General features: G+C 38.8%; 1 protein-coding gene across 1 annotated transcript in view; it reads right to left on the reverse strand.

Annotated features, from left to right (window-relative positions):
* LOC115523328 (fibroblast growth factor 12) overlaps positions 1-23,572 on the reverse strand; it is a 513,840-nt gene that overhangs the window by 438,954 nt on the left and 51,314 nt on the right. The window lies entirely within an intron of this gene.

Consider the following 23,572-nt stretch of genomic DNA (forward strand, 5'->3'; position numbering starts at 1 on the left):
ATAGCACTTATTTTATTCATCCATTCTTCTAGTTTTCACTATTTTACATGAGTTAGAAGATTTTGAAAAACTTCCACAATTCATTGTTGCTAGACCATAGTTTTAAAACAATAGAAAAGAGTATTATATGATAGAAAGTTTTTGGTAGCTGAATTTTGGTGAAACAATAGAAAATGAAAAAATATTTTTATTCCTATGTCATAATAAACAGCATCAGTTAGGTCTTACTAAAATGGGTCTTGCTTGCTTAGGCACTTTCTTGTTCAGAGATATCACTGACACCCTACTCAAAGAGTAACTAACTCATGTAACCTTAGAACTTTTCATTTTAAAAGAATCTAGGGGAATTTCCAGGCCATATTTCTACTCTTCCACATAAAATATGGAGGTCTGAAGAAGTAAAGTGACTTTCCCAGATCTAAAACCTGAGTTTTCTGGGACTCAATGCTGATACAACCCCCATCAATCATATGGCCTCCTCTAATAACCATTTTTCGTTGGTGAAGCCCATTGACAAAATGTAAATATGTGTTTGGGTACTTTGTTCCTGTTAACATCACGTACATATATTTTTGAAGATTCCGAAAAAACAAAAAACAAAAACAAAAAGCACACACACATAACTTCATTAAATAGCTTATTGGGCCATACCTTATGGATCATGGAGTCTTGTATGGATCCTCTAAACTTTTCAGATCTGGCCTTCAGCAGAGTTGGGGTGAAGCAGAGCCCGATTTACCCAGCCCTCTCTCTAACACTATAGACTAAAAGCCTCATTGTCATATCTCTTCCATTCGTGCTATAAAGTTGTCCTTATGGACCCAGCTCATGGCTTTTTGTTACTCCTTTTTTAAAAAAATTTTTTGAATATTTTATTTATTTTTGACAGAAAGAGACAGAGTACAAGTTGGGGGGGGGGCAGAGTGATAAGGGAGACACAGAATCTGAGGTAGGCCACAGGCTCTGAGCTGTCAGTACAGAGCCCAACATGGGGCTCGAACTCATGAACCATGAGGTCATGACCTGACCAGAAATCGGACGCTTAACTGAATGAGCCACCCAGGTGTACCGCTTTTTGTTACTCCTACTTTACTGATGTTTAATTGTGATTTACCAAAAATGAAGTGAATTTTTATTTAATCATTGATCCAACAAATGTTACTGCTACATAACAGTTACTGTCCTACACCTAGAATAGTACAGTTATTTCTACAACTATTAAAAACAATATGATCAATAATGACTGTTAACAGTAAATGCTTACTGTATCTCAGGTCTGTACTAAGAACTCTACACACAACTTCTCACTTGAAATGTTAAATGGCTCCCCCAAGCCCCAGGACTGCAAGTGGGGATTAGGATTAGAACCCATATCTGTCATCACCCAAAGTCTGAGCCCTCAGAAGACCACAGCTTTTGCTCTCAGAGGGCTCATGTCTAGCATGTGGGAGAGCCATCTATCACAATGTTCAAAGCAATGTGCTACAAGCTGTTATTTGGGTAAGTACATGGTGTCATTGAGCATAGAGGAAGAACTTGAACTCTTCTGAGGGCAGTTGGCCTAATCTTTGAGGAACAGGTGGCATTTGGGCAGAATCTAAAAGGATGACTAGAAGATTGGTAAGTAGATAAGAGAAAGAGGGTTTTGTGAATAGAGGAAACCCTATGGGAAAGGGTGCAATGTTTTGAATAAAACAGTACATTTGGGGGATTGAAAGCAATCTAGCATAATTGGAATCCATGAGAGAATGGCTGCTGCTGAAGCCGAAGAGGTAGGTGGGTTCATGCAGGCCAAGCAATGAGGTTGGAATCTCGCCTGTAGAAAATGGACAGGTGCTAAAGACTTTGAAGCAGAGTGACAGAGTCACATTTTAGATCTAGAGAGATCACAGTGGTGTGGAGTATGGGTCAAATAAGACCAGGGATGGAGGGAGGAAGGAAAGGGGTGGAGAGAGAGAGAGAGAGAGAGAGAGAGAGAAAGTTAGGAAGATATCACAAATGCACAGCAGAGAGAAAATGAGAACTTGAACTTGAACTAAGGTAGTGCCTGTGGAAATAAAAACATTAATTAATGGGATGTGTACAAGACTGCATCTACTGGACTTTATGACCAATTAGGTATTAAGGGCCCGAAGAGAGAAAAGAATCTAAAGTGATACTCAGGTTTCTGGCTTAGATCATAAGAAATCATTAAAGATGGCAAGTAGAAGCAAAGTTTGAGAGGAAAGATAATGAGTCTGGTTTTACAAATGCTGACTTTGGAGTACCCTGAGGAACACCCAGATAGAGATGTCAAGATGGCAGCCCACACTAGAATGGATCATCGGATAGGTCTGGGAAAGGGATGCCATACAGGGAGTGATCAGGGCACAGCTGGTAATTAAAGTCAATTGTTTGTTCAACAAGTATTTACTGAATGCCTATTGTGTGCCAGAAACTGTTTTAGGCACCAGGGATATGGCAGTTAAAACACATTCAAAAACACATCCAGCCCTCTTGGAGCCAACGTCCTAGGAGAGGCTATATTTTGGAATACACAAATAAATTTACAATTACAAGTTGTGTTAAGTACCAGAAAGGAAAAGCATTGAGTGTCATAAATACATACATACATAGAAGGGTGATATAGTCTATACTAGGTTGGGACGTAGGGGATAGTCAGGGAAGGACTCTCTAAGATAAGGGGCATTTAAACTGAAAATTACACCTGATAAAGGATTAGCCAAGTAAAGAACACTCCAAAAGAGAACAGCATATGTGGAGACCTGAGGCTAGAGTTCACTATATTGAAAATACTGAAAGACCCATGTGATTGGAACATAATATATGAACCTAGGATGGCATGGTAGGAAGAGGCAAATTTAAGCAGATTCATTCATCCAGGGAAAGTCTGTAGTTTGATATATAATATCAATCAATCAATCAATCAATCAATCACAGCAGGAAACCACATTTAATTAGGGGAGCAGGGGAAGAAAAGCCTACAAAAGAAACCTAAATTTTTATCATTTCCACCACAGTATGGTATCTACAAAGGAGTTCTTTTCTCTCAGTTAATATAAATAAATGAGTTGTTATTCATAGCTAGTTTTCCCACCAGAAGTGTTCTCTTCTAAAAGGTTAGAGGAGGGATCCATGAGGTACTTTTGTTAATGTAAAGATCTCATGGGATGGATAAACAAAATTTGGTATATCAATATAATGGAATACCATTCTGACATAAAAAGAATGAAATACCAGTATGTATTACAACTAGATGAATTTAAAGACGTTTTAAGTGCAATAAAGCCACATAGTGTATGATTCAATCAATACAAAATGTTGATAATAAGGAAATCCTTAGAGACAAAACGTAAATCAATGGTTGCTAGGGGCTGGGATAAGTGGAAATAGGGAGTGACTACTTAACGGATATGAGGTTTTCTTCTTCAGTGACGAAAATGTTCTAGGATTGGATAGTGTTGATTTTGTACAACTTTATGAATATACTAATAGCCACTGAATTGTACACTTTAAAAGGGTGAGTTTTATGGTATATGAATCACATATCAATGAAGCTGTTACTAAAAAATTGCTTGGAGACATCTACCTGTGTTCTCTCAGTCTCCACAGGTGATAGATAGACATAAAGGTAGATAGATCTAGACAGCTTGCTTATATAGGATTTTGTTAAAATTAATTATTTTATGCTCATATTATCTTTGATGATCTTTGGATGAATGAGTTATGTCTATATTAAATGATGACTTTGGAAGTTCAGTTCCATAAGATTAATTTCTTACCTGGGAACATGCTGAAAAAGCTTTTAGTAATCCTTCACATAAATAATGTGAAGAAGACGGAGTCAATGTGTCTTATAAAACCTTGCACTTACTACCCTGTAAAGGTACTATCAAGGAGTGTCATCCCTTGTGCTGAATGTTAAGGATGATAGATAAAAAATGAAGTAGATCCATAATACATTGGGGCTTTAATGAAGCTTTGGATTCTATCCACATGACATACTTATCAATGAACCAGAAGATGTGTTTCACACACAATTTATCCTTCCGGTAGTAACCCTACCAGTTTTTTTCAGTCTAGAAAATGAAGAGGGATTAAAGTTCACCCAATATTAAAGTTTACCCAACAGCCAAGGTAAGATTTAAAATTTTAATATATTTCTAATTTAAGAAACTCTGTGATATATCAAGCTGTTGGATCCTTATAATGTCCAAATACTCAAAGAAGTATTAAGAAATAACTAGTATTATCAATATTTTTTTTGTTTTCCCTTGATAATTAATAATAAAAGAATGGTTACCAGGAATTTATTTCAACTCGAGTAACATGGTTTGACACTTCTGTTATGGACATTTAGTAAAAAATAGATATATCAATATATATGATGGAGATCTCTTCAAAGTGGCAAATTCCTTAGAAAATAAGGTGCAAATAAATGAGTAAATGCATTGTGAGTAAATAAATAAACAAGTGAGCAAGCAAACTACGTAGAATTGTCTAAGAAGAAGCAGATTGAAAATAATCCAAATAAAAATAGTATTTTATAGGTATCAAACTATTTTCATATATATTTAAAAATATGATCCTCAAATCTGTTCTATGAAATAAGTAGTACAGAGCGATAGCTCCATTTCACAGAAGGGCAAAATAAGGCTTAACAGGATAAGGTCACTTTGGGCAGACTCACATTTTTGATAGGTAGCATATCCAATTTTATACCAACTGATATCATGTCCATTGCATTTCTGACATGACACAGTATTCTATTATCATTTTTAGTATTATTAGTAACGTTATTTTATCATCATGGGATAAAAAGATATATACAAATATCAGATAGAAAAGTGAGTAATGGTTTATGGTATTACAAAAAAAATGGTCTGTGGTATAAAAACTGGCTAGTGTTCTAGAAAATAGTGTATTTTTGAAAAATATTTGATTTTGTTGGTTGTGTTGATTTTGTCTTTGCTTTTGTTCATCTTATAAAGAAAATCAAGGCACTAAGACACCTATATATACACAAGATGAGTGTCTCCTCCCATTATATGGTCAGGTGTGAACTATCCATAGCCTTATAGGGTCAAAGAATATTTATAATCTTTTAAATCTCTCTGAATTTTGAATTCTCACATCAGTGGGTGTTTCCTCTTTTGCCAAAAACAAGTTATTTTTTAAAACCCACCAAACTTCTGGCTTTTGTTGGTTTTCCTCCTTCTCCAACTAGCTAAGCATCTCCTAAATAAACAATTACTTTAATTGAGGTAATTTACTCATGATTCTGCTCTGTGCTCCAAAAGAAAGAGAAATATGAAAAATGAGAAATGGCATCAGAAAGAGCAATAGAGAGGATAAACTCTGGCAAAAAATAATGCTTACAAAAAGTAGAATAATTTATCCTTAAGATCAGGCTTTCAATTGAATTGCAATCTAATACGAACTAAATTTGCAGTATGGGGTTACGAGGCAGTTAGGGATTTCCTTGAACTTGGGGTTGATTAATCTACAAAGTGGATTCTCAGATCAATGGACTCTTAAAATTATTTCAGGTCATCATTCTCTCTGGGAGATAGAGTAGATGTTGTTCAGTATGGAAGAAGAGTTTCTACATGGGAGAGATCACTGCATCATATTGAAAATCAGCAAAACCAGGATATCAAAGTTAAAGGCTTTCGAGTTGTCTCAGCTCTTGGATCAATACACCTATAAGTCGCTACCATCTGATTTAACCAATAGTCCCCAGACAGTGGAAAATTCATTACAGTGACCCAGGAAGTGATCCCATCTACCCCTCATCTGTCAGCAGAGATTAATCCCCAAAGCCACAACCCCAGCCACTATAAAACATAGCAAGCCACTCTGATAAACAGAGTGACTCAAATGATAATGTCTACTCAATGGGCAGGTAGGGACTGGCCCTCCTCAAGTACAAATCTCATTATTGATTAATTTCCCTGTAAGGGTTCTCTGCTTCATTAATAACAGTTTCAATTCTTAATTCATAGATTACCTTGGCAATCTAGTTTTCCCCTTCTTATTTTAACTTTGGGTTATAATAAACATCTTGAGTTTTGTGTGTTATTAAAATTATACTCAAATCTCATTTTAATGTTTTCACTTATGAATTATTTTCATATAAATGGTAGTATTTTTTTTTTTTTTTACAAAATTCTGTTTAGGGTTATTCTGTGGTATAGTCCACTCTTGATATGTTTATTACTAGCAGTTCCAGGGGTGGGGAAGAATTGTTGGGCTTAAAGGAAATTCTTTTTCTTTGATAACTTGACAACATGCAAATCTGTTCCCCCTCTCTGGTGTACCTGATGGAAGAAATCATCTGTTATTCTGCTATAGACTACAAGGAAGGAGAACCAAAAAGAGTCATGGGGAAAGTGACAAAGAGAACAGAGTAGTTTCTTTAAGTATAACTCTGACCAAGGCACATGTCCCCCAAATTAAACACACTCAGAACTCTTTTCCTGCAGAATAAAATTCAAACCCTTTAATGGCCTTTACAAGGCCTTCCAGAAACTTGCCCCCACCTCTTTCTTCATCCTCAGTTTCCACCACCAATGTATGCACATATGCTGCATTCCAGAGATGTCTGCTGGTTTACAGCCACTTGAATACGCCATAGTGTTCCACATCTTCATGCCTATGCACCTGCTATTTCTGCTACTAGAACCGCCATCCTTTCTTTCTCCTAGCTCCCCCTTCTGATGAACTCCTACTCATTCTGAAAGAGAGTTCCCATCTGTATTGCCTTCATGAGCCACCCAAACAACTGCCCACTCGCTTTTGTGTGTGCCAACCCTCTACCTATTATTTACTACATGATTGCATTTATTATGCTTCACTGTAACAATACAGTTTTAAGGACATTTTCCCCATCAGTCTCTAAGTTTCTTCTAAGCAAGATCTACACATAGTTCAACTTTGTATCATTAGCAATTTGCAAAGTCCCTGGTACACAGAAAATGTTCCATGAAAGCTGCTGAATGAAGCTGGAGTATTCATGACCTAAGGAATGAAATGTTATACTTTAAAGCATAATGGCTTTTTAAAATCTAAAATACAATTATATGTGGAATATTGATATATTTCAAATGGTACAATCCTAACTTTAAATATTCAGTCCTACCCTCAGACCATATATCCTGATTTTTGTTGCAAAAATATGAACAACATAAATACAAAATGTAAATAACAGGTTTCATGGATCGATGTTTAATCCTAAAACAATGAATAAGATACTAAGTTCAACTTATTTCTGTCCTAATGTTCCAATTTTTAGGAAGATCTTCACAACCTAAACACCAAAAAATAGAGTTTTTAGCTGAAATCTATACATCTGTCCTTTAATTTTTTTAATGTTTTATTTATTTTTGAGGCATAGAGAGACAGGGCATGAGCAGGGGAGAGGCAGAGAGAAAGTGAAATACAGAATCCGAAGCAGGCTCCAGGCTCTGAGCTGTCAGCACAGAGCCCGACGCAGGCTCGAACTCACAAACCGCAAGATCATGACCTGAGCTGAAGTCAGACGCTTAACCGACTGAGCCACCCAGGTGCCCCTACATCTGTCCTTTATATTCACAGACATAGACATCTATGATGAGCCAAAAGGGGAGATTCAGTAAAATCCCACAACACCAAAAACATCCAAATCACTTGGGTCAGTGGATTGATAGAAACCACAGTCCCAGGGGGCGCCTGGGTGGCGCAGTCGGTTAAGCCTCCGACTTCAGCCAGGTCACGATCTCGCGGTCCGTGAGTTCGAGCCCCGCGTCAGGCTCTGGGCTGATGGCTCAGAGCCTGGAGCCTATTTCCGATTCTGTGTCTCCCTCTCTCTCTGCCCTCCCCCGTTCATGCTCTGTCTCTCTCTGTCCCAAAAATAAATAAACGTTGAAAAAAAAAAATTTAAAGAAACCACAGTCCCAGGATAAGAAGGGCCTGAACACCAAGTTTCTTAGACCAATAGATGTCTTTCACAGCCCTCAGGTGGGATTTTCAGGTTGTCTGAATTAGGCACCGACCAACTGGGTAAACCTGGGTGGGTGATGTCTCTCTAAAGTGCAGTTCCTCCTCTATCACATGAGAAGGCTACACAACATCACTGAGGGCCTTCCAGCTCTCACATCCTATCGGCTCTGGGACTGTTTCACATCATAGAAAATGATGAGGGAGGTTCAGTGACAGTTACTGGTAACTGGCAAAATAGTACACCTGCTTCTCTATTTCATCCTCCCATCCTTTTTCCTCACCTTTGAAGGCAAATGAACCAAACACAAAAATCAGATACTTTTTCATGTAGGCAACACATTTAATATTGGCCAATAGAACATGGAGTCCGGCACATCATCACACAAAGTGTGTTGAAACCACTGGTACTTTGGGTCAGTCTGGAAGATATACATCCTTTTGTTGTACATAAAAAAACTTTACACAGTTAGCATGATGTTCACATTTATAGGAGTTACAGTTTGCCCAAGCATTCAGGTACAGTGTCTCATTTATCCCCCGAGGCATCTCTGAGAGTTTGGGTTCTTCGCACCGGACAGAGATCGGAACCAAAGTTCAGAAAGGTTCAGCGTACTGCCTGAGGTCAGGCTGCTAATAAATGCAGAGCTGAGATTCAATCATCAGTCTCTAGATTTCAAATTCAATTTCATTCTGTATTAATGCTCTCTCGCCCTCCAGTCACACTATTCATGCAGAGGATGCTGTTAAGTGAGAAGAAGAAGGATTAAAAGACTTATTATTCATTCAAGAAATATTTGCCAGGCACATACTCTATGCCAGACACTCTGCCAGATGCCAGGGAAAACCGAATCCCACTCAAACCCTCTCCTCCTGGACTTCCAGCCATTACACTTACAGGAGGGACTAAAAAGGGTAAGTGTAACTAGATGATGTGGGCAGATGTTACATGTGCCTCGTAAAGATATAACTGAGGAGCTAGGGGCACACATAATAATTCATGCTGCTTATGAGAGTCAGAGAGAGCCTCTGGCATGTAGCTGGACCTTGAAGAGTGAGTATTTCATTCACAAGTGGACACAGGAAGGGGAGTCATGGCAATGTGAAAAGAACAGCGTGAGTGACAGCTCAGATAGATGGAAAGGGCAAGACTCAACCTGGGAGGTAGTTCCTTTGGTCAGCATGGCAAGATTCCTCTGAGTGGGCACCAGCTTTGTTGAGAGAAACCCAGACCAGCTCTGCGGCTGCAAAGTAAAACATCCTCCCTAGGATTTTGCTCTCATGCTTTCCCAAAGAGGATGCTTACTTGTGCTTGGCTTTATAATATCCGTAAAGAATTGTTCCCAATGGGTGATCTCTACGTCAGCAGCACTGACATCACCTGGCAACTTTGAGAAATGCAAATTCTCAGGTCCTGGTCACAAACCTACTAAATCAAAAACTCCAGGGGTGGGGCCTAGCACTCAATGTTTGAATAAGAACTACAGGCAATTCTGCTATCTGCTCAAGTTTGAGAACCACAGCCTTAAAATATTTACCTTGCCAGTGTGGATGTCTATCTCTTTGTAAAACATCAGTTCTAGTCCCAAAGTTAGCTGGTTCACCTTCTAAGTCTGCACACTAACTTTTTGTGTGTATGTGGTGGGGAGTAGGTCTGCTGGTCAAAGGTAAAACGGACTACTTGGGAATAAACCAGGAATTTATGTTAAGGGGCAGTACCACCACTCAGAACTGTTGGAAGGGAGATGTAAGTATCTGTGGTTCATCTGAGTAGACGCCATCTATGGCATCCCAGGGATAAGCTTCTTTTGTGGCATAGGACTTAATGGTAGCCCAGTTATAACACCATATTTCAAATGACTCACAAATGGGAACTGTGAAGTACTCTTTAAGACCAAGTGGCAATAAAGTATGATGAGAGGAAAAGGTGGGCACACCTGTTTTCCTGAAATCTTTTGGTGTGGCTTAGAACTGGCTGTAATCCAATTTGATAACTAATCGCCAAGCTCTCTGTTATCAGCATGACTAGGCTGGATGTGGGGATGGGTAATGCTTGCTGTTCTTGTTTTCAAGGAGTTTACACTCTGGTTCTTTGAACTGCTCACAAAATCCTCTCACTTTTCCCTAACCACCCCCAGGAATTCCCCTATTCCCTACCTTAGGAGTTTCTTCCTGGAGTGCTCCACTATCAAAATCCATCAAAACCTGTCAAAGCTGGGTGCAAATGCCACCATTTTCCCCTCGACCAGATATGATCTCCTCTCCTCTTATACAATACAGACCAAAGAATGAATTATTTCTCTCTTACAGAGCTCTGTGGCCTTCTGGGAACACAGTGCAGATCTGTATTATTAAAAATATTCTAATTAGTTCCTGTATGCCCTGTAAGAAAACCTTGATGCAAATCATTTCTAATTAAGAAAAAGACAATGGATCAAATTTTCATTAAACCAGAATGAATAAATAAATAAAACTCTTTTCCTTCCAGTATCCATTCCTCATGTTGGACCTCTTAAGTGATGGTGCCATGCTGACTTTATAAATGCTGATGGTTTCATAACAAATACGTGAAGAATGACAGGATTTTGCCACTGCATAAAGAGACAAAGCGTAAGGTATGCCACTTGTGGATTTTAGATTTAGAAGTGGCACAAAGGAAGTGTTTTGTGGAAGTCTGGGGGCGGGGGGTAAGTAAGAGGGTGAGGGGTAAATCTAGGTTATCTGGTTGTGTTTCCTAGGTCCTCCTTCATTAGTATTAATGGGTAATACACTGTCGCAATATCACACAGGAGAGAAGAATTCTTTTTGAGGTAATTGATTGCTACCAGGATATTTTTAGAAAATAGTTTCCTTGTTACCAAGAATGAATAAAATCCGATCTAGATCTAAATAATAAAATCAACAACAGCAGCCCAACAGCATTTTGAATGTTTTCAATGCTTTGAAACAATATATTTCATTTAAGGCTCAAAATACCTCCATCCTACTCTAGTGTCTTGACATAGGTGGGTATTCAATACACATCTGAGAAAGGACAAGACAAATAATAGGAAGGCTAAAGATTATTAGCACCATTTTATAAGTGGAAAATGGAGGAGCGTATGGGTGGCTCAGTCAGTTAGGTGGCTAGCTTTGGCTCAGGTCATAATCTCGTGGTTTGTGAGTTAAAGCCCCATATCAGGCTCTGTGCTGACAACTCAGAGCCTGGAGCCTGCTTCACATTCAGTCTCTGTCTTTTTCTGCCCTTCCTCCACCCTGTCTCTAATAGAAATAAACATTTAAAAAAATTATAAGTGGAAAATGAAACCTTAGAATAACGGAGCCAGGAAATGACCAAGTTGGAGTAGAATAGAGAATTGTTGAACACAGTCCATTCTTTCTCCCATACCTTACTTACTACATCACAGTTTAACAGACCTGAATACTACATCTCCCCTTGTATGTCAGAACTGTTCATGATTTTCATATATACTAAAGAAATGGTATCCTGACAATGTTTCACTGATACACTCTAGCTGTCTATAAAAATCCACGGCTTATTAGCCATTTCTAACAAATCAGTGGAGGAAAAAACTAATTGTCAACTGAACTGATTGACCATATCTTTCACTTTTCAGAGTAATGTTATATTTTTCCACTTCATTCCCTGGAGCAATGATAAAAAGTCCTTCCAGCTCTGTACTTAAGCACAAAGAGACCATGTTAGGAATAATAACTCAGTATTAATATGATAAGAAATCTCTGCTATGCAGAATATGAAACATCTTATTGAAGTCTTACTGCATGCGTAGGGTATATAACATCTGATATGAATTCCTCTCAAAATTCTCTGTATGACAGAGATGAATGCTGCCTGAGCATTATCTATTTCACTTCCTCCTTAGTAACACAGTTTCTATATCATTGGCAGCAGCAATGTGCCCACCTACATATCCCAACTGCCCCTTTGTAGACAGGTTTTAAATTTTAAACAAAACCATTTTAAGAGAGACATAGGAGAAAAAGAAAGTATTCTTTCGGCAGGCCTTCTTTTTGCCCTTCTCTTTCCCCATCTCTCTGCCTGAAACTCAAATGTGATGGTTGGAGCTACAATAGATGGACATCTTTTGACCATGAAGCAACCTTGAGAATGAAAGTGACACAATAGGAATGGCAGAGCAGAAGGATGGAGGAAAACTGAGAGGCTGATGATATCATAATACCAATCATACCAGCTTTAGGATGCTTACCCCTTGACTTCGACGTTAAGAGAAAATTAATTCCATTTCATTTAAGTCACTATAATTTCAGATCTCTTGCTACTGGTATTCACCAATGGAATCATAACTGATGAATCCCCCAAATGTGGACAGAATAGAGAGCCAGAAAAATTTGATTATGACTGCATTTTAGAATGAAAGACCAACTCTTAATGAGTAAGAGATAGACCAGTGTTCCACACTAATGTGGGCTAAAAGAAGCAGATAATTTTCCCTAAATGAAGCAACCAGAAATGGAACTTATCAGGAGTCTGAGTCATGACAGAAAGAAGATGATGATGTTTGGAGCCCTGCATAATTATGCAGCAGGGGTGGAGAGTGGAGAGGTGAATTAAGGAATGAGGACATTAGAGCAAAGGATTACTGGAGCTAGTGGGAAAGGCATACTGTTTGGAACTGGTGGGGCTAACACCACCTACCTCCAGAGACAGGGAACCAGAAAAGAAATGTTGCACATCAGATAAGAAATTCCCTTTTCCAAGTGGGTCAAAAAAATTTTTTTCTTTCCCTTGCAATATCTGGCACAGGACCTAAAAGTAGGGGGCTGGGGGGTACATGTTCATTAAATGTATGTTGATTGATTTAAAGCCATCCAGAAAATCAGTAATTGAAGTTCACCTGGGAGCATTATTCTCAAAAAACTCCATAAGACACACTGTTCCACTCCAAGACTTTCTCTCTCTTCTTTAATTGTCACTGAAGAACATCTAAATTATAAAGGAAATGATACACATCTCGGTAATTGCAATAAAGCAGATACATGTCACCAGAGCCTCAGCACAAAAGGAACAAGAATTTAAAAACACTCGGTATTTATCTGCAACTGCAGTTTAAAACTCTATGCTTTATACTTATACATCTGTTTCTCTAGTAAAGTAGTTCTTAGCCAAGGTGGTTTTGCCCTGTAGGTGCATTTGACAATGTCTCTTGAGCCCCTTTTGGTTGTCACAAGTGGGGTGGGGGAAGGTACTACTGGCATCTAGCGGGCAGAGACTGGGGATGCCACTCCCCAGCCATCCTACAATGCACAGGTCAACTCCCACCCCAACAAAGAATTATCCTTCCCCAAATCCAGTAACCGCACCAACTACTTCAAGGTTATGGTGTAATCTCCCCAGTGCTGATGTATTTAGCTCATGTAATATTTTTCAGAGTATTCAATAAGAAGACACCTAACCTAAGGGTAGAATCATAAAAACATAATGTATGGTCTGTAATTATTGGTACTACTCAGTTCCAATATATGTCCTTGTTCACAGAAGGCTGGAAATAAATAATAGCCAAAATTTTTAAATACAAATTCTTGGGGAGGCATAATGCAAAAAAAAACAAAACAAAACAAAACAAAACAAAAAAACTTCAGAAAAAAAATCTTATTGAATCTATGGAACACTCCTGAGGGATAAATGTTATTACAATCATTTTACAGAAGAGAACTCTAAAGCTATGAGTGATAAAATCTCATGCCCAAGGTCACAGAACTTATAAATAACAAAGGATCCCAGTGCATACCAACCACAGGAAGCTAAATGTATAATCATGAAATGGTTGCTATTCTGGATACCAATGTTCTCTAGTGAGTTGAGAGGGTTTTTTCCCCACATTTAAGTTCACAAAAACGTTGACTTACTTGCACAGAATGCTTCTTGAAATGCACTGTACATTTCTGCTCTTTATTAGGCACACTATATTGAACATAGTTTAATCCTCTCTTGACATGTCAGGATGGTTACGATGAATACCCACACTACCCTGTACTGCTATGTCCTCTGGATCTAATGAAATGTACAGGGTTTCCTGTCTCCTCACTTGATTGGACCCAATACTTTTTAGAGCTTTTCTGCCTGGTTTTTATCATTTTTCTTTCTCTGCCTCTTCTAGCCGACTCATAACTGCCTCTTTTAACTATAGCTGGTGTGCCTGCTTTCAGGTGCTTCTCACCTTCTATGGATGAAAAGATAGATCGCTACCTCTACTAGAACCATATCTACAGTTAAAATAATAAAATCTGAAAAGAATCTCCCAGGGCGCCTGGGTGGCTCGGTCGGTTGGGCGTCCGACTTCGGCTCAGGTCATGATCTCACAGTCCTGAGTTCGAGCCCCGCGTCGCGCTCTGTGCTGACAGCTCAGAGCCTGGAGCCTGCTTCAGATTCTGTGTCTCCCTCTCTCTCTGCTCCTCCCCAGTTCATGCTCTGTCTCTCTCTGTCTCAAAAATAAATAAAAGTTAAAAAAATAAAAAAAAAGTGAAAAGAATATCCCAAAGTGTGTGTATGCGTGGGAGGCAAGGAGGGAAGAGGGACTGAGAACAGGTAAGCTTCAAGGTATCATCTTTATCTCTTCTAAATTCCTTTTAGCTTTATTTCCTAGTTTCCAGCTGGGCTCCAACCACCTGAATTTGTTGTATCTGTTATCTTCAGACTCATGAGCTTTTACAATAATGGACATTTTAATCATTGTAATTTAGAAAATCCTACCTTTGGCTGTATTATATGCAATGCTTCTACACACTAAGTATTAGTCCGCTAACACTTAAACACCAAATTCATCAATAGACACACATTTCATAGCCAAACAATGCTTTAAGTTTTTATACATGCAGCTCCTACTTTTAATTTGAAAAATTATCAAAATACTAATAAAATTCTCAAAACAAATAAAGGAGAAAGAGAATATGAAGTTTCAATGGTTGTTTTACTCTGGGGAAACTTTTTTTTCTCCAACAAGGCCCACAACACCACTGGGGCTTTTTTTCACTCCACCATTACTCTTTTGGAGAATGGAAAGAACCCTTATCAGCACTTTGCAACCACAGATGCAAACTAGAGGTGCCGTGAGGTTTAACCAGGACAAAATACAATCAGACACATCAATGATTCTTGAAGATTGAAAAAAAAAAAAAAACAAAAACAAAAACATGACAAATCTACTAGATAATCAGTCCATTGTTTTAAAAAAATATCACATTTTAAAAAATTTCCTGTATAGTATATCAACAAAATAGCTGGTACACTGGGCTGATGCTCCGTCAGGCTGAAAGCTGGTTCTGAAACTGCCAATGGCCAGGTACCCAGAATTTGGCATGTAAGAGTGCTGCATTGCCTCTATGGCTCGCCACTCGCCTCTGTCAACTCAACATCAGCTGCTGGTTTGCAAGAACATTCCCTTGGGTACCCAAATGCTGCTACCAGCAGTTTTATTACATTCTTGCATGGTTTTGTGAAGCTGAGCAAGCTGGATCTTCATGGAGAACAGAGCAAAACAGAGTTCGGAGTATGTTAACTAGTGAAAATTTTAGAGTGCATTAGCTTTGCCCTAGGAAGCAGGGCATTTGGTTTATTTGGAAAATAAAGGGTTAGCTTGAGAAGAGATAGGAATTCTGCTTTTCTCTTAAATCATGGTTTAATGTAACTTAATTTTCCAATGAAAATAATTTATTTCTCCAGTGGGAGATTTAGTATGAAATTACCACCACAGTTAAGATGATCAAAAAACTCATTGGCTACCTTTCAAAATAGTTATCCAATTAGGGGCTGATGATACAGTGATTGAAAAGGTGGCTGTATTTTCCCTTGAAATCTTAATAGGTCTCTGCACTTGCCTTTAGGAACCATAATTTAGTACATTCTAAAAGCCCAGGTGCTAGGCTTTTTGCAAAGTGCTTAGGATGCACAGATAAGTCACACTTGGCCCTTGTCTTCCAGGGATTGGTAGTCTAGCCAGGATGGGGACCTGCTTCCCCATGTGCCTTGAGCGAACCACAGGAAGGACAAATTAGATTTGAAAATCACCAAAAGATTGTAGATTCAGCTGCTGACACTACATTTCCACTTATACAAAAACACGAACTAAGGAATGGATACCTTCTCTTCTAAAAGGACTCCAGGAAGTTATAGGTACAGAAGGTAAGTCTGGTGACACATTAATGAGATATCACAAGGAATTAAGTGTTGATATTTATGGCACTTAATTTTCTCTCTCCATATTTGTGTATTAAAATACAAACACACATAGACACACACACACACACACACACACACACACACAAAACACAAAAAATATGACCTGACATCACAATAGCAATAGAAACTAATAATATCTAGCAACAATTTTTCAGCATCTGGGAGCAATTGATACTCATCTGTATGACACAGGCATGTGGCCTCATCCCCAACTGATGTGTCTACATGGAGCTTGAAAATGAGCAGAGGCCCTGACTACCTCCTACTGTGTACCCTCATTTCACAAGGGCAAAAATCAGAAATATGACATCCACCTCTCCACACATACAACAAGAAAATGGTTTACTATGCCATCCAAGATGATTTCCTCTCTCCTCTGATGGCTAATCCTTTCCTCATACAGCATGAGTGGGGTCCCTGACATGAGAATTTTAAGGCGGTAATGCTCCATGGTACAGAAAGGCCAAGGAGGAAGGAATGTAAAGTTGATGGTGGGCACTGGGGAAGATAGGAAGAATCTTGACAGTTGTATACTCTGTTTCTGGAGAAATAGGAGCTAGAAACTGTTTCAGATAACTCAAGGGAAAAAAAAAAAGTTAACTTTTATAGCCAAAGGACAGGCTGTGATGGTTAGTTTTGTGTGTCTGCTTGACTGGGCTAAGGGATTCCCAGACACCTGGCAAAACTGATAGCTGGCTGTGTCTATGAGAGTGTTTCTGGAAGAGACTGGCATTTGAATAATTAGATTGAGCAATGTAGATGGTTATCATCCAATCCTTAGAGGGCCTGAATGTAACAAAAAGGCAGAAGAGTGAATTTGCTCTTTGCTTGAGTTGAGACATCCATCCTCTCCTCCAACAATGTGGCTCCAGGTTCTCAGGCCTTCAGACTCAGACTGGATCACACCCAGCTCTAATCACAGGACTTCTTGGCCTCCATAATCATGTCAGCCAATATAGATCCTATTGGTTCTGTGTATCTGGAAAACCCTGACTAATATTTGTGCATTGGAAGTGGAAGATCCTTTCTTATTTAGGCAGAGCCTTACTAATTGATCTCCTAAAAATTAGTGAGCAGTTTTGCACATCAAAAAGCCTCTAACATAATTCCTAAGAGACAGAATCTGTCATATTCACATGGAAATTATTAAGGGATAAGAGAGAACATGGGAGCTTACATTTTTGGAAAGTCCAGTCTTGGACCCAAGCTCAAAGAGAACCAAAACAAAAACAAAAACAGCACAGGTGGGACCCATACTGTAAAACTGGATACTCTGAAGGTACAGAAAACCATAATTAAAAAAAGAAAAAAGAAAAAACCTGGGAATATCTGCTCTGTGTTTTCAGATAAATACATGAAGTAATGGGCTTGCTAGAATAAGGGATGATTGATGAGATTAAAAGATATCTTAGAGACATTCAGTCTGAAATTATTAAGGAAGCTGGCTGAGAATAGAAAAGAAGCAAAAGCCAAATTAATTCCACACTGGAAATGGAAAAGAATGGAACTGGCACTATAAAAAATTAAATCATTGATTAAAGAAGAAATTCTGCCTTAAGTCAGGAAAATATGAAAAGTTATGAAGAGAAGATAATAAATACAAAGGCTATAGATTTATCTCTACAAATAATTTGTATCCCTAAAGAACGAGTCTTGTCTAATGGAATAGAAGCAACAATCAATTAAATAAAGGAAACAGTTCCTGAGTTGAAGACCAACCAGAGTTGCGATTATCATGTTCCAGACAAAATGTAATCAATCTGGCAAAGAAAACAATGGCTGACATTGAAGGAGCCTCCTGCTATCCAGAACCAACAGGAGCCAGGCCCAGGAATTCCTCGGGTCCTCTGCCTTTAAGCCAGACAGATCCAGTTAAAATCATGGCTTTACAACTTTACAAACTGTATGAATATGGGAAAGTGACTTCACATCAAGCTTGCCCCATTTGATGTCTACAACTTAACACTGAGTAGTAAAAATGCTACTTCAAAACATTTTCTCACCCCAACACATCCCCATCCCTACTGAAAAATCCATTTTGCTAATCTCCCAGGGCATCTGACTCAGTCTGAGTAGGCTTCCTCATTCCTCACTCCATATTCCACAGCTTCTTTCCACCAGACCTGGATGAATCTGGAAGGAATGGTATAAAGGAAGGAAAGGAAAGATCAGAGAAAGAAGGAAGAAGCGCCAAGGTCATCCTCCTGGGAACAGTAGCAACTGTCCTCAAAAGAAAATCACAATTAACTTTTAATAAAATATTCCCAAAGGAATGTTACCTTCATCCTCCAGAGGTGATATCTTACTATAAAAGAAGCTTTGCCTGGATACTCCAAGCATTCCCCCTGTTAGCTTATTTCTGCCATTCATTTTCATTACAAATTCATTTTCATAAATCTGAATTGCCATAAAATCCAAATTAATAGCCTCCAATAACTCCAATAACTACAGTAGCCATCACATTAATTAACTCTGTACAATGATCTTTCCCACAGACTTACCTGAAAGCTACCTAGCTGAAAGTATTGCCCATTCCTTTTCTATTAGGCAGACTGACTTTCTAGGCTTTTATTTTCTAGAGCAGGATGACTTGGGTCCCCCACAAAGAGGAGACTTGGTGTGCTCAGACTCTCTTAAACTCTATCCATGTCTGTATAGATTTGATGCCAAAAGCTGGGACTTACACAAATAATCCTCCTTCTCCTTTGTCCCCAAGTATCATTTTCATTAGAAATTAGGATCAAACCTTTAAAGTAAACTTTTTCTTTTTTAAAAAAATGTTTATTTGTTTATTTTGAGAGAGAGAGAGACAGAGAGAGAGAGAGAGAGACAGAGAGAGAGAGAGAGAGAGAGAGAGAATTCCAAGCAGGCTCCACGCTGTCAGCATAGAGCCTGATGTGGGTCTCACACCCACAAACCATGAGATCATGATGTGAGCTGAAACCAAGAGTCAGACGATTATATGACTGAGCCACCCAGGCACCCCTACAGTAAACTTTTTCTACCAATGTTTTCCCTTATCCCATTTTATAGTCACAGTTTTATCTACTACTTGAAGTAGTAAGTCATAATCACAGCTTTTAATTATGTGGTCTCCACAAATGCATAAATACTTATCTGTTTAGTACATTTTATCTCCAAAGATCCTTAGGAGACCTGGTTGTCAAGAAACCTATCTGCTCCAGATTTTTCTACCAAATAACTAGACTAGAGGCAAACCTCTTTCAAGGCTTGAAGTAATAAAGCTAACTGGTGAAGGAGACAGTGCCAGAGTGCTGGTTTTCATCCAATGTGCTTTCCAGGCATGCCATATACAATACAGGAGCATGCCTTGGAAAGGTTGAGGACAGAGAAAGCAATCAAGTAAGGTAATCTGTGTGAAAGTACTTAGTAAACACAGTTACTAATACAATTATATGCAGCAGGGCATGGGGGTAGGGTCTATACAATGAAAAGGGCCCTGGATTTAGAATTGGAAGACTTGATCATAACTGTAGCTTAGGAAATGTCATATCACCACTTCAAGAATCAATTTTCCTAAATGTTCTATAGGTCAAGAGTAATCTTTTTGTCAGAGTGCCTACTACTGAGTGCAGCACATAGTAGGCTCTCAAGAAATTAAGTCCAAGGCTGACAGGTGGCTAGTTCTCTGGTCCTTCACAGGCAGCACGACTGGCTTCCTTTGAAGCCCATAAAGTCTTAGGCAACAGAGTACCCTCAGCCAAACACACTGGTCCAATCCCATTGGCCCCTGCCTGGCCAGCTCCCTGAAGGTAGCCTTTCAGCAATATATAGTCTTCCTGATGGAGCGGGCTCTCATGTCAGAGAAGTCACTTAAAAACTAAATCATTATTATAAAACATAAAGAAACATATTCAAGCTATCAGAATATTAAACAGGTTCTGACTCCTATTCAGCAACTTTTTACCCTCTCACTGTGGTTTCCTTCCAGCTGCAATCAATATACATTTTGGCAGAAGAGATGCTAAAGAAAAAACCTTCCAGTTTGTTTTCAAGGATTTCATTTTCCCCTGTATACATAGATCCTACAATAGTGGTAGCAACAACCACTTTTTCTGTGCTCTGTATTAATTGACCTAGCATTGCACTTGCATTATATAACCCAATTACATAGACTGACATGTAACCCAACCCCCCACATTAGAGGGTCAGAATGGCCATGTGAGCTGCTCCAAGTTCTTCCACTAATGGGTGATAGAGCAAACCCCAGGTATATGAATATGGAGACGAACATGCTTAACAGCACACTGTCTGCCTCCACTTTTTTCAAGATATGTGGAAAAGGAGGTAGCTAGAATTTTGAAGTTAACTCATTGTAATATACCTTAATAATTCATTTTGTGCCAACCAAATCAATCCATCGTGAGATATTAAAAAGGTATCTTTATAATAAGATGAAGAGATTGTATAACCCCAATGAAATCAGTGTGCTTTAAATTAGACCAGGAGTGCCAATGGAGTAGCACTGAATGTGAGCACTTCCTGTTTTAAATGAGCGATAGACTTGCCAAGTGGTTATCTTGGCACTGGGCTAGCAGTAGTGAACAGAAAAGACATGATCCCTCCTCACAAGGACCTCACAGTCTAGCCAGGAGTTAAATAAATCACATACAGACACTATTTAAATATAGGATTATAAATCTTGATTAGTTTTACCAAATAAATGCAGCGGTGTGTGTGTGACATAATTTAGTTTCAGAATAAGGGAAGACAGAGAGACAGACAGATGGGTGGATGATACATCTCACTCTGGTGGAGTGTGAAAAATTGATTGAATAGGCATGAAAACAAGACAGAAGGCAAACACATTGAACATACAAACTAGCAGAAATGAATAAATTGCAAAAAGTACCACAAGTGCTAAAGAGACGTGGATGCATTTGGAGATGGGTGGGGTTAAGGCAAAGGTAGTAACTTGGAGCCTGTGTCTGGAGAGAAAAAGTTATCTCTCAACTGAATGCACAAGTCTTGCCAGGGGTTGAATTTAAAATAAAAACATCTATTAGAAATGCAGGAATTTGCGGTGCCTTGGTGGCTCAGTCAGTTGACTTTGGTTCAGGTCATGATCTCACGGTTTGTGGTTTTGAGCGGTTTGTGGGTTCGAGACTCTGTGCTGACAGCTCAGAGCCTGGAGCCTGCTTGGGATTCTGTTTCTGTCTCTGTCTCTGTCTCTGTCTCTCTCTCTCTGCCCCTCCCCTGCTCACACTCTGTCTCTCTCTCAAAAATAACCATTAAAAAAAAATTTAGAAATGCAGGAATTCACAGCATCGGTTTCAACATCAAGTAGTAATTATATCTTCACTTGTTATCAATTTTCTGTTAGACTTTGGAAAATGGAAGGTAGGTAGGTTTTTACAGATTCATTGAATAGTATGTGCTAAACACAACAGCTTCTAAAGAATCCTGAAAACAATTAAATGTTTAGTTTTTTATCTTGGCATTTTCATCCTCTCATCTTTTGCTTAGGCATGCTACTTTTTTTTAATCTGTAATTTTTAAAACCCTAAAAATAAATCCTGCATTTTTTTTAGCAAAGCTGAAATTGCAAGATAACAGCAGATGATCTAAAATAACCTGATCTGGTCACAAACATAGCCCATATCTAGCAATTTCCCCTCTATATGTCTGCAATAGGAAGGGTTCTGTAGAGTATAAATGGCTGTAGCATACATAAGGCTCTGTCTGGTTCACCCATCCATTAGCTGCCACCTTCTGTGATCCTCTGAAAGTTAACTCAAGCCAGTGGCATCAGTCAAGAGTCTCGGCATATTGTACTGAAATGGCAAGTGATCTAATAGATGATCTAACACAAAGGATAATATATTGGGATATAGCTACAGGCAGATAAACCTAGTTCTAAAAATAATATAAGCAGAGTAAATGGACTAGAGTTCCCAGGTGGAGGTTTACTGATTGTGCATTACTTTGACTCACAAAACTGCTAGGGCACTAAATAAATATTTATTGTGTTTCCTACCTTAAAGGCATCTGCAGTCTAGTACACCAATGAATATGGTTAGAGTGTTATTAGTGCTATCATGGACATATATACAGAGTATAATGGGGGCCGAAAGGAAGTTTCGTTCAATTCTCCTTGAGACTCAGAGAATAGCTTAACAGAGGTGATAGACATTGAGTTCTGAAGATGAGCAGATGTTTGCCAGGTGGAGGGAGGATGTGTGAAATGGGAGGGAGAACTGGGTTGAGCTGTGTCAAATGTATGATATTTGGCTAGCTAGACTCTATATGGTTATCTCAGATAGGGCCTCAATGAGATCTATTTCACTTGCCAGCTGTCATCTTCATCCTAGCATGAACACTGCAATATCATGAGTGTGAAAGTCAGTTTTGAACAAATAAATGGAGGGCATGGAAATGATAGGAGGGAAGGGAACGGTTTAACATACGAAGTGCAAGAATCTAGACTACCCTACAGAGCTTCCAAGAAGATGGTAGGAAAACACCAAGAAGGTTGTAGAAGAGTGATGTAATTATTTTTGTGCTTCAAAAAAAAATCTCTTTGGTTGGGGAGTAGATGTACTGGAGGGGACAGAAGTGGAGGTTCAGAGAAGAGATGAAGAGTTAAGAGACCTCGTAGAGATTATACTCTCTGTTTGTTATTGTGTCTGGGTTGGGAAAAAAGGACCCATAGCAGTCAATTATTAAAGACAAAAAGATTGTGGGGCTTTCTATGGAAATGTCATAAATTGCTTATATTCTGTAGCCACCAGTTTCCCAGCTGTCAGAAGCTAACCCAATGCACAGTAGAGGCTCTGGATGAGTAGGTAGAAATGTTCATCATCACTTATCAGCTGTGTGACTTGGAGCCAATTAGGCTATTTAGCCTTTTCCCTTACTGAAAGATAGGCATAAGATACCCTCCCTGGTCCTTTGCACCCTTTCTACAAAGGCCACAGGAGGGATGAATGGGATAGCCCTTTAGAGACTAGAAATACTCTAGATAGGTGAGAAGCTGAAGGCTGCTGTGAAGTGAAGGCATTCAGCAAAGCATCTCGTGCTTCTTGGCCAACAAAAAAAAAGGAAAATTCCAGGACTATGTAAGAAATCTGAAGCTATATAAGCCCACATCCAGTGCTATAATGTCATGTGATTTTAAGTTAAAGGAAGATAACTTTCATTATAAACTGGACTAAAATAAAATTATGAACCCTTAGGTTGCCCTTAGAAAGGAACTCATATAGACAAATTCTTTTATTTCCCCAATGAAGAAACTGGGACCTAGGAAGAGAGCTTGGCTTACTCAATGTTACAGCAACTTAATGGCCAAGCCAGGACTAGAATTGACCTTTCTTGACATCCAGTCCAATAGTCTTCTATAATAAGCTGCATGAGTGA

This window comes from Lynx canadensis, chromosome C2 (assembly GCF_007474595.2).
Source record: "Lynx canadensis isolate LIC74 chromosome C2, mLynCan4.pri.v2, whole genome shotgun sequence".
NCBI lineage: Eukaryota > Metazoa > Chordata > Mammalia > Carnivora > Felidae > Lynx > Lynx canadensis.